The sequence below is a fragment of the Mesocricetus auratus genome, unplaced genomic scaffold (genome assembly GCF_017639785.1).
Source record: "Mesocricetus auratus isolate SY011 unplaced genomic scaffold, BCM_Maur_2.0 Super-Scaffold_100031, whole genome shotgun sequence".
Taxonomy (NCBI): Eukaryota; Metazoa; Chordata; class Mammalia; order Rodentia; family Cricetidae; genus Mesocricetus; species Mesocricetus auratus.
Genome location: NW_024429212.1, coordinates 2,812,058 through 2,831,344, shown reverse-complemented (window position 1 = coordinate 2,831,344; position 19,287 = coordinate 2,812,058). Strand labels below are relative to the sequence as shown.

The following is a 19,287-nucleotide window of genomic DNA, read 5'->3' as shown; positions in this document are numbered from 1 at the left end:
CAAAATGGATCAAGATTTGATCCAAACAGGAGAAACCTTGGGAGGAAGAAAGATGACAGCTCATCCATAAAGTCATATTCTACGAGGTAGAAAGAGACATCACAAAAGACAATGGAAGTGTCATAACAGGAAAACCCATCTCCAAAAGTCAAGAGCCCACCAAACATGAAGATACCTAAAGAAGAGAGGATGGCTACCCAAAGAACCATCAAACAAAGAAGAATCTAATGTTTGGTATCAATGTCTAATTCTCTTAACTTTTGTCCTCATTATATCTGTTTCTCTTTACCTTCTGATACCCTTTTGGTCCCAATTCACTTAAACCAAAGCTGGCTTTAGAGTTGGATGTGGCGCTCCTTCTCTAAATCCAAGCAGGTTGTTAAAATAAAATTCAGAGTTTTTGTATTATATCAAGGATCCAATGGTGTAAGACAGAAGAGAACAAAATGTAGGTACTGTCATCTGTTTATATTCAGTTCTTTCTCTGAAAGTCTAATTTCCCTCATATTTACTATCTTCCTTATTCTTGGCTTTCCCATATATACATACAAATAACCATTGGAATTTCCTTGTTGACATTAACATTTGAATTTTCCACAGAGAACAAAGAATTTCCTAACAGCAATCTTCAAACACTTCAGAAAAAAAATGGGGCCCCACTTCATCGTTGCCACGTGATATGACTTGATGCATCTGAACTGACAATTACCACCCTGAAACTAGTTTGGGACTACATAGCTCTACACAACTCCAGTCTAATTAACTGATATGGTACACCTTCTACACTCTGGCCAGATCCTCAGGCAAGAGTTCCAATCAAGATTAGAACTTCAGTCAAGAACTTCAATCAAGCATCTCCCACCAAACAGAGACTGGGTACAAATGTTGTACCCAGTTCACTTGAGACTTTCACTACAGTAACATTTGCTTCCTATAGGATCCCATGAAGTTATCATTGTCCCATTTCAGAAGGAAGTAATTTTGAGAATACTACAACCCCTATCCATATTCTTGATATCACAGGATAATTTATACCTGTTAGAATTAGTTTTCAATTGTTCAGGATTGGGATTGGAAGGTGGTGTTCAGACTTGGGCATCTCTTTCAGATAATGTTAGGGTTTGGATGGGATATATATGCTTAGGATAGGATACAGGTAAATTACAATTTATCATCTTCTATGTATATATGCTTCATATATGTTGAACATTTTGTATATTAACACAACTTAGCTTGTTTCATTAGAGCCAGTAGGGTAGACTGCCGTGGCTGGAATCCAGAGCAACCTGAAGGCTTGGAGTGTTTAAATTTAATGCAGAGCATATTTTAGGCTGTTTCAGGCTTTTATTTTCTTATTTTTAATGGGCACTTCATTTCTAAGAGCACCTCTCTAATAACATACAGATATTTTATTGTAAGAAAGTCTTAATGCACTAATATTTGTTAGAGTAGTATTAGATCATCTGGAATACTCTCCCCACTCAATATTAGGAAGACTGAACTCAACTTGGATTTACAAATGCCCATCTTTCATACAGTACTAGATTGGGTGAATAGCATAAAGTTTGTGGTTTATTACAAATAATATTTAAGGATTGATTTTGAGCTGTATTGAAACAGGAGTCTTAAAATATGCTGTAGGTATCAAATTCTCATAGGAAACACAGCCCTGAGCTTGCAATATCATATTATTGGAATGAAGAAACTATCCTCCTATACATAAAGATGCATTGAAGACATGGTTTCTTTATGAGTCCCACATAGAGCTTCACTTTGAAATAGGTGAGTTAAATGTTCATCCAAAAAACATTCCAAGGCCAGTTATGAGAAAAACTCTCCAAATTAATAACTGCATACATTTTGATAGTTTGTATTTGTAAAATACAGCAAATAACATATGCCTTGAAGCTTTTCATCACACACGTTTCAATTTATGTAGTAAGGGTTCAATTAAGGGACTTGGGATAGTAGCTCAGTTAGTAATGAGTTTTCTATATAAGCAGGAGGATATAAATTCACATCCAAGAAGTCATGTGAAAAGCCAGACATGCTGGTGAACCTTGGAACAGAATCTCTGGGAGTTGCAGACAGGATGATCCCTGATGGTCACTTTCCAATCAGTGTAGCCAAAGCAGCAAGCTCCAAGATAAATAAGGGACTCTGCCTCAAAAATTAAGGTAGGTGACACCTAATGTTGATGTAGGGCCTCTATATGCATGTGCACACACACACCTGCACCCATGCATCAATCCACAATGAACATGTGCACACTTAATCAAATTAAGTGTCCTCCAATTGAACTCACCATCACTGTTAAAAAGAATGGCAAATTTCAGTTTGGCTTGTCCATATCTATTTCATATCACATCTGAATATCAAATGTAGATTAAATCACTTTCTTAATTTCATAGCTCATTGTATCCAAAATGAGCATCCAAAGACAGCATCCAGGTTTCCAGATGCTTGTGGATCAGCTTTCTCCCACTCCCTTCCTCCACAGCACAGAGTCTTGTCTCTGATGTTCACCTGGAACCCACATGACTCCCTTTCACTTTGCCTATGTAGCTAACAAAACCCTGAACTCCAAGGTCCACATCCTCAATCACATTCCAGTCTTGAACAAATCTGATGGGGAGCTGCTTTCAAAGTTAGCCAGGTCTGGATGTCCCCTTCATGCTTTCACTGAAGCCACAGCCTCCTTCCCAAAATTCTACATCCATGATTCTTACCATCACCTGCCTTCTTTCATGTCCTCACTCTATCCACAGATCTTCACAGTGACGGCACTGACTCCTGAACCACTGTCCCATCACTCCAGCTACTCTTGTCAGAATCCTTGGTGACTTGACTGTTTTCATAAAGGCCCCTCTTAGGAAGACTTATGGTCTCAGTCTCTTTCCTGCAATGAACATGACTCTCTTTCTTCCATAATTCCTCTCAGGGTCTAGGTGTATACCTGAACTCTATTCCACATATTTTAAAGTATGGGATCTGCAATTGTAGCTATTCTATCTCTTCACCTCAAAGCATTGATATCTTCCCAAATCTAAGTTCTCTGTCATACCTTCAAACTATAATGCCTCCAGCATGAAAAGGTACTCCAAAAATAAGCAAAAGTACATCTGCTGCTGGCATTTCCAGGGATGGACTTCTGTTGGGATGTAAAGATATTGGCAACTGTCCTCTTCCTACCTAAGTTGATAATTTATCCTTCCAAACCCACATTTGAAACTGACAGGTCTAATTGATTAGGTTTACTTTGTGATCATGGAGAGTTTAGAGTTACCTATTAAGATTCTAAATATCGTGAGCAATCTTTAATCCCCTGTGTCTGACCTAAAGTAACATTTACCAACTATCAGGTAAAACCTATATTCCTAGCATATCACTTTCTAGCTTCTACCAGCCAGCACCTGAGACTGACAGTAGCATCATTTACTTTTGCTATATCATACCTGTCTAGGGATATTCTTTCTAAGTGTCATTTGTCACTTTTTAAGTGTTCTTTCTTCTGTAACCAAGAAAATCTCATGTACTTGCTTACATGTTCTTTCTTTGAACATGTTATTTGGGATAATCCAGATTTCATGCTTCTCATCTTTGAATCTGAAAAAAACATTCTCTTATTCCCTTTGAAGTGAGGGCAGTGTTTTATATTGGAACTCCAATGTTACAGGCTGAGAAACCACATTCAACATTAAATTCCAACTGTTGGCTGATACTCCCCCAACTTTTCTCTGGGACCCCTACTGACATTTAAAGCCATTATCATAGGATTGTGCTTGTGTTATTGTTGTCTATGTATATCTCAACTGTATAAAATTTCTAAAATACAGTAGGTGATAAACAAATTTGTATAGACCAACCAAAGCTTTGAATTCTACAAGAAGAAATTAAATTAGCATTTGTTTTGAATGAAGATATGTAGGTAATGTTTAATATTAATGTAAACAACATATGTTTTGCATAGAGGGCTAGAAATACCCTTTTAAACAGCTACATGCTACAAGTTTTGTGGTATTCAAAATTTGCATTCATGTTTTATCCTGTCTACTTATCAAAAATATCCCTTATAATGTTTTTTAATCTAAGGTAAACTAACAAACATTGTGCCCATTTAAAAACCACTGCAATTTCAGTATTTTCCAGAAAGGAAAACAAACAGAAGTGCTGGATTCATTCCATTCAATCTACCCATTCCAACCCATTTATGCCGTCACATGATCTATGTTATGCAACATGGCTGCCACATCAATCATAACTGCCCTCCCATCCTCTGTTATTTGTACATCTCCTTATCCGTTTGTTCTATGCCTTTCTTTACACAGTGTTTTCAACATGAGCTCTTGATACACGGAAAACCTCCCTATGACTCCTTGCTGTTGGGCCTCCTCCTTGAAGCAGAAGTGTGATTCACAGCTCCCTCTCTAGCAGTAGATCTCACCAGCACTCTTGGACACTTTGGCCTGTGCTCCGGCAGTGCTGACAGCACCCCCTCCGCAATCCCTGACTCAGCTGGTCTGATACGGTACATGACATGACCCATCTAATCTCTCCTCCTTCTGTATTGTATTCTCATACAATACATCCTAACCATAGTTTCCTCTTCCAGCATTCCTTGTAGGTCTGCCTCCTCCTCTCCTCTTCCCCAAATTCACTCCCCACTCTGTTTCCTCTTCAGAAAAGAGCATACCTCCAAGTGACTACAGTCAAACTGGACAAAACAAGATACAATATCAAAGCAAAAGCCCTCATACTGAAGAAGGGTCATTTGAGGTACACAACAGGCCCACTTATTTCTGCCTGTGAGGGCCAACCTACTTCTGTGGCTATTTTCCACTGAGATGGCTTCTGTGTGCATAGGGACCATGGGCTTCAACAAGGATATGTCTCCATAGGGACCAAAGGATTAGACAATGAGACATCTCCATCTTGGACCAACACCATCGGAGTCTCACAAGATGGTACACTGTTTGAAGAGAAAAAATAGGGGATATCTTGAGAAAACAGGGATGGAGGTATGGCTCAACGAATTCTCTCTGAATCCGTCAGGTGAAGGAATAGTCAGGATGATACAGAACCATCTTCAGCATCATGACCTAACAATCAAGAAACTTGTGAATACCCTGGCATTTTCTAAGCACTTTATTTTCATTCTAATGTTTATTTAATTTCTGAGCATGTTTTTGACTAGAACACATTTTCATAAAACTTTTTCAGAGAGTGCAGATTCTATCTCCTCTCTGGAGAGGTCTATAGAACAGGCAAAACAGCCCGGTATGCTTTCCCAAAGGTACCTGCTTAGGGTCCACATGCCCTGACACACTGAGGAAGTCAAAGGACAACAATGATCTTGAGACACCCAAGGAATCACTGGCCACTTGACTTTAGTCACAATGGGTTTGGATTCTCGATTTTCTGAGAGTAAGTATGGTTTAAAATTCTAACCAAGTGACTTCCTAGTTTTGTACACACAACCAAGCTACCCCCACCATTCTTGCATTTATAAACAGAGGATTTTAATTTCCACTTAAAGATGAAAAATAAATTTAAAGATGATTTTTTTAATTTTCAAAGTTAAAGGTTTAAAGAGGAAAATGAAGTTATGTGAAATACCTAGCCTCCCCATTAATCAAATGCCTTTATGTAAATGCTGAAAACTTAGAATATACTATGCAGAAAGTGTGTAAGTTTCTGCACCTAGAACTCAAAGAGATTGTTTTGCTTAGTAATACATGGTAACTCAGTAGATGGGGGTTTTGCCACCAAGACTGGTGATCTGGTACAAGCAGTGAATGGTATTCCACAGGTGGTCATCTGATAGCCCCATGCGTGTGTGGGACCAAAATACAAGACCCTATGAAAATAGGTAAATTCCAAAATGCAGGCTGTATGCTTGTGTTTTGTCATGAAAAGAGTCTTAGAGGTAGTACACCAGAAAATAGTAGCAACACATTTAGCTATATTTGCACTCAATGGCTTAAATTCCTGGCCACAGTGCTCCATGCCCCCCATTTATACTCTAAGAACGAGTCAGGTTGTTTAGAAACATCTGGGCACCATCTTCATCAGTCCTAAGCAGTGCTGCTCTGAGAAGTGTTTTGTTTGCTTCAATTAGTATTCTGAGTGACACCCTCTGTTCCCACAGCCTGTCCTGTAACTGCACAGCCACAAGGAGCACAGGGGCAATGCAGTTAGATGGAATCTGTTCAAACTGCCTGCTGGAGACAATGCTAGCAATTTCATTTGTGGTCTATTAGTGAAACGGGCGGCACTAATTCATTTCACAGAAGGAACTCGACAGCTGTCAGATGGCTGGGAATGTAACCGTACATATGACAATGTAGCTATGCCAAGTAGGTGCTTTTCCCTGGTGTGGTTTGAGACCATAACATGCCCTGTGTCCTTTGAAAACCATACCATGGATCTGGTCACATTTGCCCTTGGATAGTACCATCAAGACAATACAAAGCATGCAGTTTGGCTCTCAGCTGTCAATCCATCACATTCAAGGTGGCAAGATTTAGGGAAGATGCAGTGAACTCTATATGTCCTATGAAACTTGGTCCCTGTGCCACCAGCTAAAAAGTATTCCATCCTGTTCACCACATTCCTCTTGATAAGTCTTTTCATCTCCATTTTCTGGGCAGTGGTGAGATAGAAGAAAGGAACTCGATCACTCTGAAAAGTTTACTTCCTTTTTCTTTTCTCCTATATGTATGTGTGCAGGGACATGTGAGTGCATACACATGTTCCCATGAAGGAAGTCTTCTCGGATCTTCTTCTATCACTCTCCACCTGGTTCTCTGAGGGCGGGTTTTTAACAGAAGCCAGATTGTGCCAATTCTAGTCCCCCTTGTCACCTGACCAGGGGTTCCGCTATCTACCTCCACCTCGTGAGGCTGGGATAGCAAGTGTGCTGCTACAGGCACCTGACATTTACCTGGATGCTGAGGGTCTGAACCATGGTCCTCTTGCTTATGTGATTATGTGACAAGGACTTTAAATACTGAGACCAATCCCCAAACCACTAAGTCTAAGGAGCACTTTGAGCCTACAGTCCCAACGTGACCAGTATAGGTGGTCAACATGCTTCTGAAAGGAAAGCAGGAGTAGCAAACCTAGGATTAGGAATTCAAGGTAGACACAAAAAGTCCCGTTCATCCTTCCTTCCTCATGCCTCTGGAGGATTCTGACATGGTCTGTGCATCTGAACGACACCAGGAGAAGCATCCAATGTCCAGTGAAATAAGAAGCAAGTAGATTCACTCAAACTCCCCAGTCATCTGGTATCTGGAGAAGACATCTCACAAAGCTGACTGACCTGCTGGCCACACCACAACTATTAACCAGCCTAGAGGACACCACTGGTCTGGGTTCCTGTTAGGAGAAGCCTTCCCGCCAGCCAGGTCCCAGAGCTACATCAGGCCCAAATGAACACACAGGATGCTATATTAATTATGAAGCTATTGGCCTTGCTTGTTTCTTACTGGCTAGCTCTGAGTTAAGTATTTACTCCATAATTGTTAATCTAAGTATTTCTCTTACTGGAGAAAAGGGTCTGGACTTCTTACCCCTGTGGCAGCTACATGATGACTCCCTGTGTTTCTCCTTCCCAGAATCCTGCTAGACTCCTAGACCCACCTATCTTACTTTCCTATTGGCCAACAGTGCTTCATTCAACAACCAATAAGAGACAGATTTACAGAATAACATCTCCTATCAGGTTCCCTACTGTCCAGAGGGAGTGAAGCCACGCAGGTAGGTGGTCCATAGCCTAGCAGATGTCTCCATATCCATGTGCATATCAGCCGAGATAACTGAGCTCAATGGGTTAGTTTTTAATGCCATGAGGATAGGTTGACTTGGGAGCACTGGGGGGCTGGAAGGAACTTCAGGGTGAAAGAGTGGGCATGATAAAAATACACCATACTCGTGCATGAAAACCCTCACAGAATGAATTAAAATTCCATCTTAAGATAATAAGTGAAGCCAAGCAGAGAAGGAGATGAACACCTTGCTTCTATTGTCAGAATAATCCTGTGACCATGGCACCTGTCTTCACACATGGTTTAACTGTGGCACCTCCTTCATGCAGGAATATCCAGATATCAGCCATGGTTCCTTTTTAGTAAAGGATAGCATCAACAGTTGTAACTACCCCCCTGAGGAGCTTGGAAGCAAGGCCATGTTCTCTCTGGCCTGAGCATGGACACTCTTTCTGTAGGTGGATGTCAGAGTAATGGAAAAACTCTTTCTGCCTCGGAGACAGTAAATGCTCAGCTGCAACAGTTTAAGAGTGGAAGGAAAATTAACGTGGGCACTATCTTTTTAAAAGCTGTGCTAGTGTCCCCGCTAGTAAGGGGAGAGCTAGTAAATTGTTTGGAAGCTGAAAATGGAGACAGACAGTTGTATTAAATGTGGCAGAAGTACAACTGATACTATGTCACAAGTACTACCTGGGTAACTTAAAAAAAGTATTTATTATTTATACAGTATTCTGTCTGCATGTATACCTCCAGGCCAGAAGAGGGCACCAGATCTCATTACAGATGATTGTGAGCCACCATGTGGTTGCTGGGTATTGAATTCAGGACCTCTGGAAGAGCAGTTAGTACTCTTAACCTCTGAGCCATCTCTCCTGGGTAACATTTTAATGCAGCTTTTGGCCACATGTAGTGGCTGTGTGCAATTCTCATTAGGCGGAGAACAAGCGTTAATTATATACAGTGGCACAAGAATGAAAGTTGCCTCACTTATATTTTTCTAAGAGTATCTCATAAAATTATGAAATGAACTAGAAACCTTTTTACATTTACAAAGTTGGTGCAGCTACATTCATCATACAGTGTGGCTGAGCCCATGATTTATGCATCCAAGATTTTCTCCTAAAATAAGCAAAGTGAATGCATACATTCCGATGCACACGTCTGTAGTGTGGCATATGGGATGACTCTGAACAAGTGCAAAAGCCTCACAAACTGAAGGCTCAGATGGAGAGTGTTGCATCCCCACCGCACTAAGATAGACAAGTCACCCGATGTTGAAATGCCTTCAGCTTCAGCTTCCAATTTGTTTCCCTCCCACGCCCGGCAGAACTGCAGGACTCTCAGATGTCCCACACGCCAGCTGTCCACTCTCCTGCCCAATCTCCTCCCCAAATGCGGTTTTTCATTCCAGCATTCTAATATTTAAAAAACATGTTTTCAAAAAATGTATGCCTGCTTGGAAAACAAAAACCTAAGCTGAAGATGCATTTAATCTAAAGGATAACCAAAGCTGCTTCAGAAACAGACAAGTGCATATTACAAGTTGAACCACACAGAGAAGTAGTTCCCTCTTCTTCCTCAAGGGTATAAAAGAAGAACAAGGTCACATCTGAATGCTCACACTTGATATCTGTAAGGAAGCTCTTCAAACAAGCTCTGAGCCTGCCTGGAAATTCCCGAACATTTTAGAGTTCATGATTAAAGTTAATGATTAAAACCACTAAGTTTTAACCTGTTCATTTAAGTTTCCATATTCATGATTTTTCCTGGTGATGGGAATTAAACCCAGAGCCTTGTATATGCTAGTCAAGCATTCTACCATTGAACCATACCCCTAGCCTGCATCATTAGTTTTTAAGGGAGAAATCTGGAGAATTAAGATAATTGCAAAAATTTCTATGGAGGTAAAATTTCACCCCAGATTCTCACTGTACTGATCAATATTTGGACACAGTTGACTGAATTTTCTATTGAGATTTAAGATAGCAGTAACTATTGTGAAATAAAATAAGCAGTTAAAACAAAACAACCAATCATATAAAGCATGCACACAAACATGGTGCCACTCCACATGGAACCCTTTTAAGTTCCTTAAGAGAATCAGTGTGTTATCTGAGCAAAGCAAGTACACCCCAATCTGCCATCTCTCAGCATATGAACCTCAGAGTGCTCAGCCCCACACCTGTTGTAAACGTATCACAGGTTGTCATTCTCCTGCTATATTTAAGGGAAAAAGAGAAAATAAAATGGGGGAGGCTGAATAGACATACCTTTCAAAATACAACCCTGAAAAATATACAAATGAAACACTGAGATGTTGAACCTCAAGCTCCACGATCAATGGTGACAATGAGTGTCCACAATAGGCAGAAATGTACAAACAGAAGTAAGATCCAGATCCCTGAGGAATGAGTTAAAGACTCTGTAGCTGGGAGAGACATTTTGGTTGCCTTTTAGTTCCATGTACATTTGACATGGAACTTACCAGAGACAGACAGTAAAGGCCAATTTTGAATGTTCATGTCTAACTGTGGTTATCAGTTGATTATATTTAATATAGTGTGAACATGCTTTACCAAAAGCCCTCTAGAAAGGAGAGGCTTCTAATTATCATGAAAAGTAACTTGTGTTTAATTTACTACTGAGACTCAGTGTTTTGTCTTGATCCAATATAAAGTACTTATTTTCAGCATGACTGGCTTGTTATCTTTCTTTCCAGTATATAATGCCCACACCCTATCCTCATCTGATTCCTACTCATGCCAATTTCTCGTTTTTCTTCCTATTATCTCAACTAACCATCTCTAGCTGGAATCAAGCATGGAAAGGTTCCTTCCTTCTTGTCAGCGACTTCTATCTTACATTCTTGTTATTTATAGAAGACAGAGATGGGCAAGTCAATAGCAAAACAGAAGCAAGAAACGTATTGCCATGAAAAAATGTTAACAAACAGCAAAGAAACCTTAGCCAAGATGTACAAGATGCTGGTTGATTAGGAAACAGATCATGACACTGAGCATGTCAGACATGTGATCTTTGAACTCACTTAGAACTGCCTTTGTGGCCTCTGTGTAAAGAAAATCCAAGTATAAAGTGAGGGGGTAGAGCAGTGTCCCAAGACAGTGATAACAAAGAGAATATCAATACAAAAACAGCAGCATTGAAGCATACCACACATACCTCACTTTAGAAGTGACCATGCTACATTTAATGAAGATTTTTCAGGCTTCCTCTGTAGAAGTGACAGAAGCAGCTAAGCCAGATAGTGACCCTAGACATGTGATATATACTCCTTTTACAAAGAAGGAAAGTGAGGCAGTAAAGAGTTAATTAACTTGTTCACTGGCCACACTTAATCATGGATGTAAAATAAAATGAAACCCAGCTTCAAATCCCACAGCTACACCCACAGGTACATATGTAAATAATGAAAAGGAAAACTTTTCATCACTAGTGTCAAAACAGCCAGTGTTCACTGGTTGGTAGATGCAGAAGGCTATCTAATTTCCATGAACGCTAAAAAATATACAATAAGACAGAAATGATGGGGAACAGTCACCCTTTTCCGTTGTATAGAAAGTACATTTTAAATGATGGCCAGTTTTGATTTTCAAATACTACCTGTGATTATGTATTGTTACATGTTGTTCATGTGTCTGTAGAAAAGCTCGGAGAAATTTATCTGTGACAGAAACAAGTGGTTGGAGGAAAGTCAACAAAAACAGCAAAAGGCAAAAGCATGGGAGTTGAGTTTTTATGAAGGGGTAAGTTTAAACTACAGTCAAGATATGATACGCCAGGGCATGAATGGATTAATCCTAAAGTGGGGTTGGAAGACCAATGTACACAGATGCTTATTTGATGCAGAGTGATAATTGTGAAGATGAAGATTCTACCAAATCACCTTCTTTTTCACTGTTTCTTTTACACAGGCTCCAGCTGTCTGTGAACATAGGTTTAGTGAGTACACACTTTCTCTTAAATTACAAAGAAATCAAATACAGCACTGGTTTGGGAACTGATTACCTCAACCATTAAAAAAAGCAGACTGCATCAAAGGACTTTTAATTACCTGGCCTCACTTTTCATTCAATTTCTAGTTAAGAGCCAGAGGTCCGCAGAGAATATTAATGCTCACATCATCCTCAGAAACCACTGGCTTCACAGCTTTCATATTCTAACATTGTCAATACTTGTTTTAATTAGCTAGGGGGTGTGCATTTCCACAGAGCAAACCAAGCCCAGGCTCCTGCTCGTCACTCCAAGTTCAACGATAACTGAGATTCATAGTGCAGGCACTATGGTGTACCTACATGCTTCTTCAAGAAAGTTATCAACAGTTTTTCCTAAGCAGCTTTGATGGAGTGATCATCGCTTAGATCCCAGAAAGACTCCTACACAGAAGATAAAAACTAGTTCTCTTTAAAACTAGAACTTTAAAGAGCCTCTTTTGAGTTGCAGGAAGGAAAAGAATATGCAGCAATGGAAGCAGTGTGTGTGTGTGTGTGTGAGAGAGAGAAGCAATGTGTGTGTGTGTGTTTGTGTGTGTGTGTGTGTGTGTGTGAGAGAGAGAAGACAGAATGTATGTAACTCGTGAATCAGAAAGTGTGTATGTGCAGTTTGAGCATGTGCACTTTTGTGCAAGTGTGAATGCATGTATGAGCACAAGTGACTTTGAGTGTACATGTTTATGCATGAGTAAGTGTTCTGTGTGAGTATGAGCATGTGTGTTTGTAGAGTGTTCATGTGTGAGTACATGCATGTGAGTATACATACATGTGTAGGTATGTGAACACATACATTAATACTTGAGTGTGCACAAGTATGTGTGACAATGAACAATTTCTTCTAAGACAAAAAGTAGATCTTTGTAGTGCCCAGAGTTTATTTTCTCTCACCAGGTAAATTAATATGACAAGTGGCTGCCATCAAAGTCCATACTAATAAATTACAGCTCACAAAGATCATGCACTGATGTTAATGATGCTATCCTTTTTTACTGTGTCATGCATGAAATAAACTATAGTCTTAGGCATGCTTTCTTGAACTGAACCAGGAATCATAACCACAGAAATAAGATACAAAATAAATGACAAAGATCAGATAAATTGCCACAGGGTCACAGAGCCTACATCAATCAATGGGGCATTCTGGTCTTTCACTAGATACGGAACTTTTTAGAGCTTCATAAAGTCTAAGTAATATCTTTCATTTTCCCAGAGAAGCTTGCATACCCACAAAATAAAGCATAAAATTCGTGGTTGGTAGAAGCCAGAGATATTTTAGGACTCCCAGGCTAAGGAGGTTGAATATATGGGGTCTGGATCATCTCCAAAGGGATCAGAGCCATGGTCTAGTTGCCAGGAGACCCCCACTGGTGACAGGTGCAGGCCCAGGGAATGGGTTCTAGTGCTGGAATGGGCATGACTCTGCGGTGGCTCTGTATGTTCTGAGAGCATGGAGCTGCACTAACTGTTTCTCCTTTCAGCAGGAGCCACAGGTAACCAGGAGCCCCTCTTCTTGGGCTCCTTTTTTGGTAGTTCCATATCCAATCACCCACCTGCCTTATATGAACATTCAGAAAAAAATCATCATTTTACCTGTGTCTGTGCATTATTCAGTTGTTAGGATCAATATTCCAACAGTTAAGATCATCATTTGTTATGAAAAACTATCTTTTGGTAGAATATTGAATTGAAGGTCTTTTGATTAGCACCTGTCTCAGAGGCTGAGGGTTCAAGCTGAGCTCATGCAATAAATGGTTTGAAAATATTGTTGCAGAACCTTGGCCTTGTGGTTCCAACATACAGGTGTTTGAGTTGCAGTTAACAAAGTTGCAGAAAGGCCACCCTGCCCACTGGGAACTGGCTGGGACTGTCACCAAGGAGATGCGGGTGTGACAACCACCCAGGATAAGAGGAAGAGGCTGGGGACTTACTGTCATAATCTGAACAAGATTAAAAAGTGAGCAGACTGCAGAGAGATGCTGCTGCCCCCATACATAGTCCTCACACAGAGTCCCCAGCTCTTGTGATGATCCCTGCTGGTCCACACCCATATCTCAGCCTGAGTTGTCTAATCTTTGCATGCAGACATATACAAGCACTGTAGTTCCCAATACAAGTAGAACATGAAGCATGCGGGTTGATCAGGTTGCTAGCTACTCTTTACAAATCCAGGCTGGAAGATACTCAGGCAAGAAATCCTCTCTTTAGTGATACAACAGAAGGAAAGTCAGGCAGAGTCGGTAAGCAAGACATAGTACAAAAAGTCCAGTATTCCTCCAGAGCTGGCTGCCTATTGATCCTGGAAATCACAGGTCATTGCTGTGGCAAGATCTACCTTCCTCTAGCTGATTTTGGAGCTTCATGAAATTGTCACAGCTTTGAAAAGATAAGTGACTGTGTAATAAGTGACCACGTAAGCATGAGCACTTTTCCAGTGAATAAGGGATTAATTTGGTAATTTGAACTAAGCCAGCCATTCTGCACAGATGCCTTATGCCTATATTGTAGGCCATGGAAATCCTATGTGAGAGTTAGCTTAACCATAGAGAAGATTCAGTCTACATACTCAACTGCCATGCTCACATGGATTTTCAAGTTTTGAAAGAAAGGAAAATAAACTTGCTGTTAAAATTAATTAGAATTGATGTAGTGAAGTTCTCTTCAAGCTGCTATCTAACACTGCTGAAGGGCATGAGATTGTGATGGGGAGGCTCTTTGTTTCTTGAATACATTGTATCATAATCATGAATCAAATAATAGTTAACATACCCATTATTTCACACCATTATGTAGGTTGTGGAAATGTTCAAAATCCACATCTGCAGCTATTTAAAACACAAGCTATATGTTGCTGGCCATGGTCAGTCTACCAATCACTCAGTCACATAGAGAATTTATTTCTCTTTTCTCAACATCTTCCTTCTCTGGCCAGCTTCTGCTTTTCATTAAAAATATCTTTTGATGCTGACTCTATGCTAAATGCCTGAGATTCAGATTTTTAGCCTCAACAGTTATTACTAAAAATACAGAAAATCAAGTCATGAATAGATGATATAAAAAAGAATCCTGTAAGATCTTGAAACTGCTACAGGGATGCAGAAATTATGGCAGAGAGGGGAACTTGTCTCTTTCTGCACTTACTTTGCATGTTAAATCAACTATGACAAGAACAGAGGCTGAAAAATGGGCACAAGGGAATCTGTTCCTGACAAAACACCACCCTGCATTTACCAAGGCAGGAAAAAGAACCCAGCTCTTCTTTGAGGCTGTGACAGTGTGAGTCTTCTGTTTCAATGACTGAGACATACACATACATGTTTCTTCCTGCCTCAGAAGGAACCTGTTATCATCTATCCTTGTTCAGAACCTCCATTCAGGGCTTGGCACCAGTAGTTATTTATCTTCTGAGCGTTTGGACAACACCTGGGGATATGGCAGCAGAGAATGAGGATTACCCCTGACATGAAGGACTGAGATCACTCATTTTTGCCCTCTTGCACTAAAGTGCCTTGTCGGAATAGTGGTTCTGTTCAACCCTGGTTCTTATTTTCCATAGTCTTGGAACACCCTCATTCATTTTAGCCTTGTTATTTTTATTATAGTCTAGTGATGGAAAGCTTTCAAACACCCAAAGAGAGCTCTGTAAGTAAAATTGGGGGGGGGGTAGGGTCTCTAAAAACGCCACATTTTAAAGAATGTTTTTATTTAAGGGTACACGAATGGGTTTGTGCACCTGTGTGTGCAGTGCCCACAGGGGCCAGAAGAGGGCATAAGAACTCTTCAGACTGTAACTACAGATATTGTGAGATGCTTGATATGGATACTGGGATCTGAACCTGGGTCCTCTGCAAGAGCAGCAGTGTTCTTAACCGTTGAGCCATCTCTCCATGCCTGCAAAAATAAATTCTTAGGCACTACTGTCTACCCACAGAGTCCGGCTAATATAGTATCTATATAAGCATGAACATATTGTCCAGTGATACTGTGAGCATGCATTTGTGTTTCATACACGCAATCTTATGGGTAATCTTCAACATCTGGAGATATGAATGGCTTGGCAATTACAACATCTGGAGATATGCAGACCTGGAATTAATTCTGCTGTCACTGAGCAGCAATGAAACTATTTTAGTTACTGCTCCATCAACTTTAAGTGATAGTAACAAGTCATTTTTATTTTACTTTATATGATTAGAAAGTGATTTTAAGAGCATTATATTACCATAGATATATATATATATATCTGTTGTCTGTCTATCTACTCACTACTTCAATATCTCTAATTAGCTAGCTGTATATTTAATCCATCTCTCTTATCCACCTGCCACATAATTGTCAATATATTATCTGTGATATATCTGTCTTGCTGTGATAATCTACTCATCTACCCACCATCTATCTATAAATATATCATGTATATATTTTCAATAATCTATCTATAAATGTTTTGTCATATATTTGTATAACAATATTCTACCTATCAGATATGTGTATCTATCATCTCTCTACCCATCCTTTATCTATGGTGCATCTTTCACTCAACCATCCATTACCAACCTTTCTACCCATCATCTTTCTATTTTATCCTAATTATCCATCTACGCATTTGTCTGCTATCCATTATCTATGTATCAATCTGCCCATATGCCTATATATCAAATCCACACATCTTATCTGCCAAGTAATCTTTATATATGATATATGATATATATCACATATATATGCATACATGCAAACACACACATCCATATATATATGTATATATATGTGTGTGTGTGTGTATTTCATCTCTGACAGAATCAATTTAAGACAAAAGCAAATATGACAGAATTCCTTAGAACTCACTCACTGTAAGCAGCATGTAATAGTGTATATCATTAGGATTTATTAAATAGAATTATACAAATTGTTTGATCCATGCATGAGTAAATGATACATGACAAGATGAGTATATTTAGTTATTTGCTCAATTATTCTGCACTTACCAGTTAAAATCCCTGAATTTCTTATACAGCAGTCTATACACTAATATACTAAGAATACCCTAAAGCATGCCATTGAAGAAATTGAAATACTCCATGTAGAAAACAATGGGAAGATATTCATAAATACTTTAATTGGAATTATAAAGTACAATTCAATGATTTAATGTATTAACTGTAATATTTTAACTTATTGTTTACACATTCATGATGCAGCTTAATATCACCATGTATGCATGTATTATTTGCATAAACAATACTAATTGCAAAATACTGTCAAAAATCATAAGTTCTGTGTCCACATTATGACCTTTGCCAAGGTTATCATATTTTTAAAGATCTTAGAAGTTTGGACAGTTTCCTCAGTTCAATCCAGCGAATATAAATTAAAAATTTAAGCAGCAATATATTAATACTATAGAAATTCTAATTTAGGAAAGCAGTGCTAATTTAGGACCACAGGGACAATGTTTAATAGTTGATTTAGTACTTTTATCTAAATTCAATTTACATTAAAGAGCTTGGAAAATATATTAATATCCTTCTTGACTTGTTATATTAACATTAATTAGGTTGTTTCCTTGGTAGAAAATTACTACATGTGTTGTCTATTCAAAATAGCAACTATTAGAGTAGAAGAAAATATAAAATTTTTTAAAGTGAAGAATACACTGGAAACTGCTGTAGATGCCCTTGTGACAATGACATTGGCCCTGCTTCCTCTCCTGCAGGTATTTTTCCCCATCCTATACACTCCACAAATCTTGCCTTGTAGGGTGAGAGTTACTTCCCAGCCCTGGGGACTTGAGCTACCAATGAGATAGAGGAACTGTCATTGAGAGCTTGCCTCCCCTCCAGGTAACTTCCACCATCTAGATTTTCCTTTAGGTTGGTGAACTTCATTTTCTATAGACAGATTTCACCCTTCAATTGTTACAAAACTTTTTTAATGTGCAGCAGTGATAAATAATATTATATTCTGATATTAAACATTGCATAAATGTTGGTTTATTGACAAGAGATGTGTGCATTTTCACCAATATTTTCCTTCAAATATAGTCATATGTTTATTGGCAATTATCAGATAAAAGATTAACCATTGAAAGTCTAACATATAGGATCATCTTCACATATCCTAGAAGCATATTCAACTTAGTATATAGCCTAAGCACTTTTCTAGTTTATATTTCCTCATGAGCATTATACAAACATGAAATTCACCAATGATTTTAAAACTGTATCATAATCCATTATTACAACCCCTCAAAAGATCTGGAAGGTTTGATGACAGGTGGAACCTATAATAACTCAACTCCAACGGTTTCTACATTAACTACTGGTTGTTGAGAAACACAGAGTGCAAGGATGAACTTTGTTAGAACAGAGAGGAGAATTTCCAGGGTTCTTTGACTTTGGACACATTTTCTGCCCTCTGAACAGAAATCATCTAGAAATATAGGAGAAAGTATGCAGCTAACACCCACTGCTGTAGAGATGTTGCTTTTTTTTTTTCTAAGAGCAAGAGATATGTGATTCAGGGCTCAAAGGAAGTTGTCAGGTAGAACCACATTTGAAACTTATTCAAACCATGGATCTTACATCAGCCTGAGCAGGCTGGTATCTTCAGCATCATCGCATGGGTCACGTCAAATAAAAGTATTGATCAGTCTTTGTACAACTCCACAGGGGTCAAGTCCACCTATTACCACCTAACAACTGAACAGTGACTTAAGATCAGTTGCACAAACCAAGTGTAGGCTTGAAACTTCCACAAAGAGCATGCATGCCATGTGAACTCAGTATTAGAGCAAGCCAGAGACACATTTAAAGAAAACAAGGTGTGATACAGAGAGATGTGATAAATGGTTCCACCCGCAATTTACTTCTTGATTCATAGGCACCAGTTTTTACTCATGCTACAAATCATAACTCTCTGATACACATGAAAGAAAAATAAAAATCTCTATGCCAAACTAAATCACACCCCTTCGACGTCATACTTTCAAGTACCCGGTTCAATTAATTCAAATCTAACTCAGAGAAAACCATTTCCTTTATCAAAATACACTCGTCTTCTGTAGCATTTACACCAAGACACCTTAAAAACAATAACAACATCACGGAATATCTGAGCACCACTCTGAAGCCAAAGACAAAATTGAAATTCCACTGCTTTGCGAGTACCAAACCAGAGTGAGGTCAAAGTAATCTCTCCATTAAAAATTCCAGTGGTGACAAAAATCCCTCATTCACAAGACCATCTGACTTAAGGCCCAATTAGCAGTTGTATAGCCAAGCACAGGTTTGGATAAAACTTTTTTTAAGGTTAAAAACAAATACTTTAAAACTTAGTAATTTTTATTTACAACCATCAGATGTTACCATTGCAGTCAACAAAACAATCTGATCTATATGTTTACACCACTAAATGAAAACTTAAGCTTGTTTTGGCTGGGTTCCTTGAAAGTTACAGGAGACTGTGGTGCATCAGCTTGTCAATATATTAAAGAACAGCCCATTACTCCCACC

The 19,287-nt window shown here is 39.0% G+C and overlaps 1 protein-coding gene and 1 long non-coding RNA gene across 4 annotated transcripts in view; one reads left to right on the top strand and one right to left on the bottom strand.

Moving 5' to 3' along the window:
- The window catches only part of Csmd1 (CUB and Sushi multiple domains 1), a 1,489,308-nt gene that overhangs the window by 1,004,834 nt on the left and 465,187 nt on the right, over positions 1–19,287 (bottom strand). The window lies entirely within an intron of this gene.
- LOC121135192 lies at positions 729–7,494 on the top strand. 3 transcript variants are annotated; one of them, XR_005872411.1, is made up of 5 exons: positions 729–1,782; positions 2,001–2,177; positions 4,329–4,528; positions 4,682–5,018; positions 5,294–7,494. It is a non-coding gene; the product is annotated as an uncharacterized LOC121135192 (long non-coding RNA). The 3 variants fall into 3 exon arrangements; XR_005872410.1 differs by having other exon boundaries at positions 2,004–2,177; positions 4,682–7,494; XR_005872409.1 differs by having other exon boundaries at positions 4,682–7,494.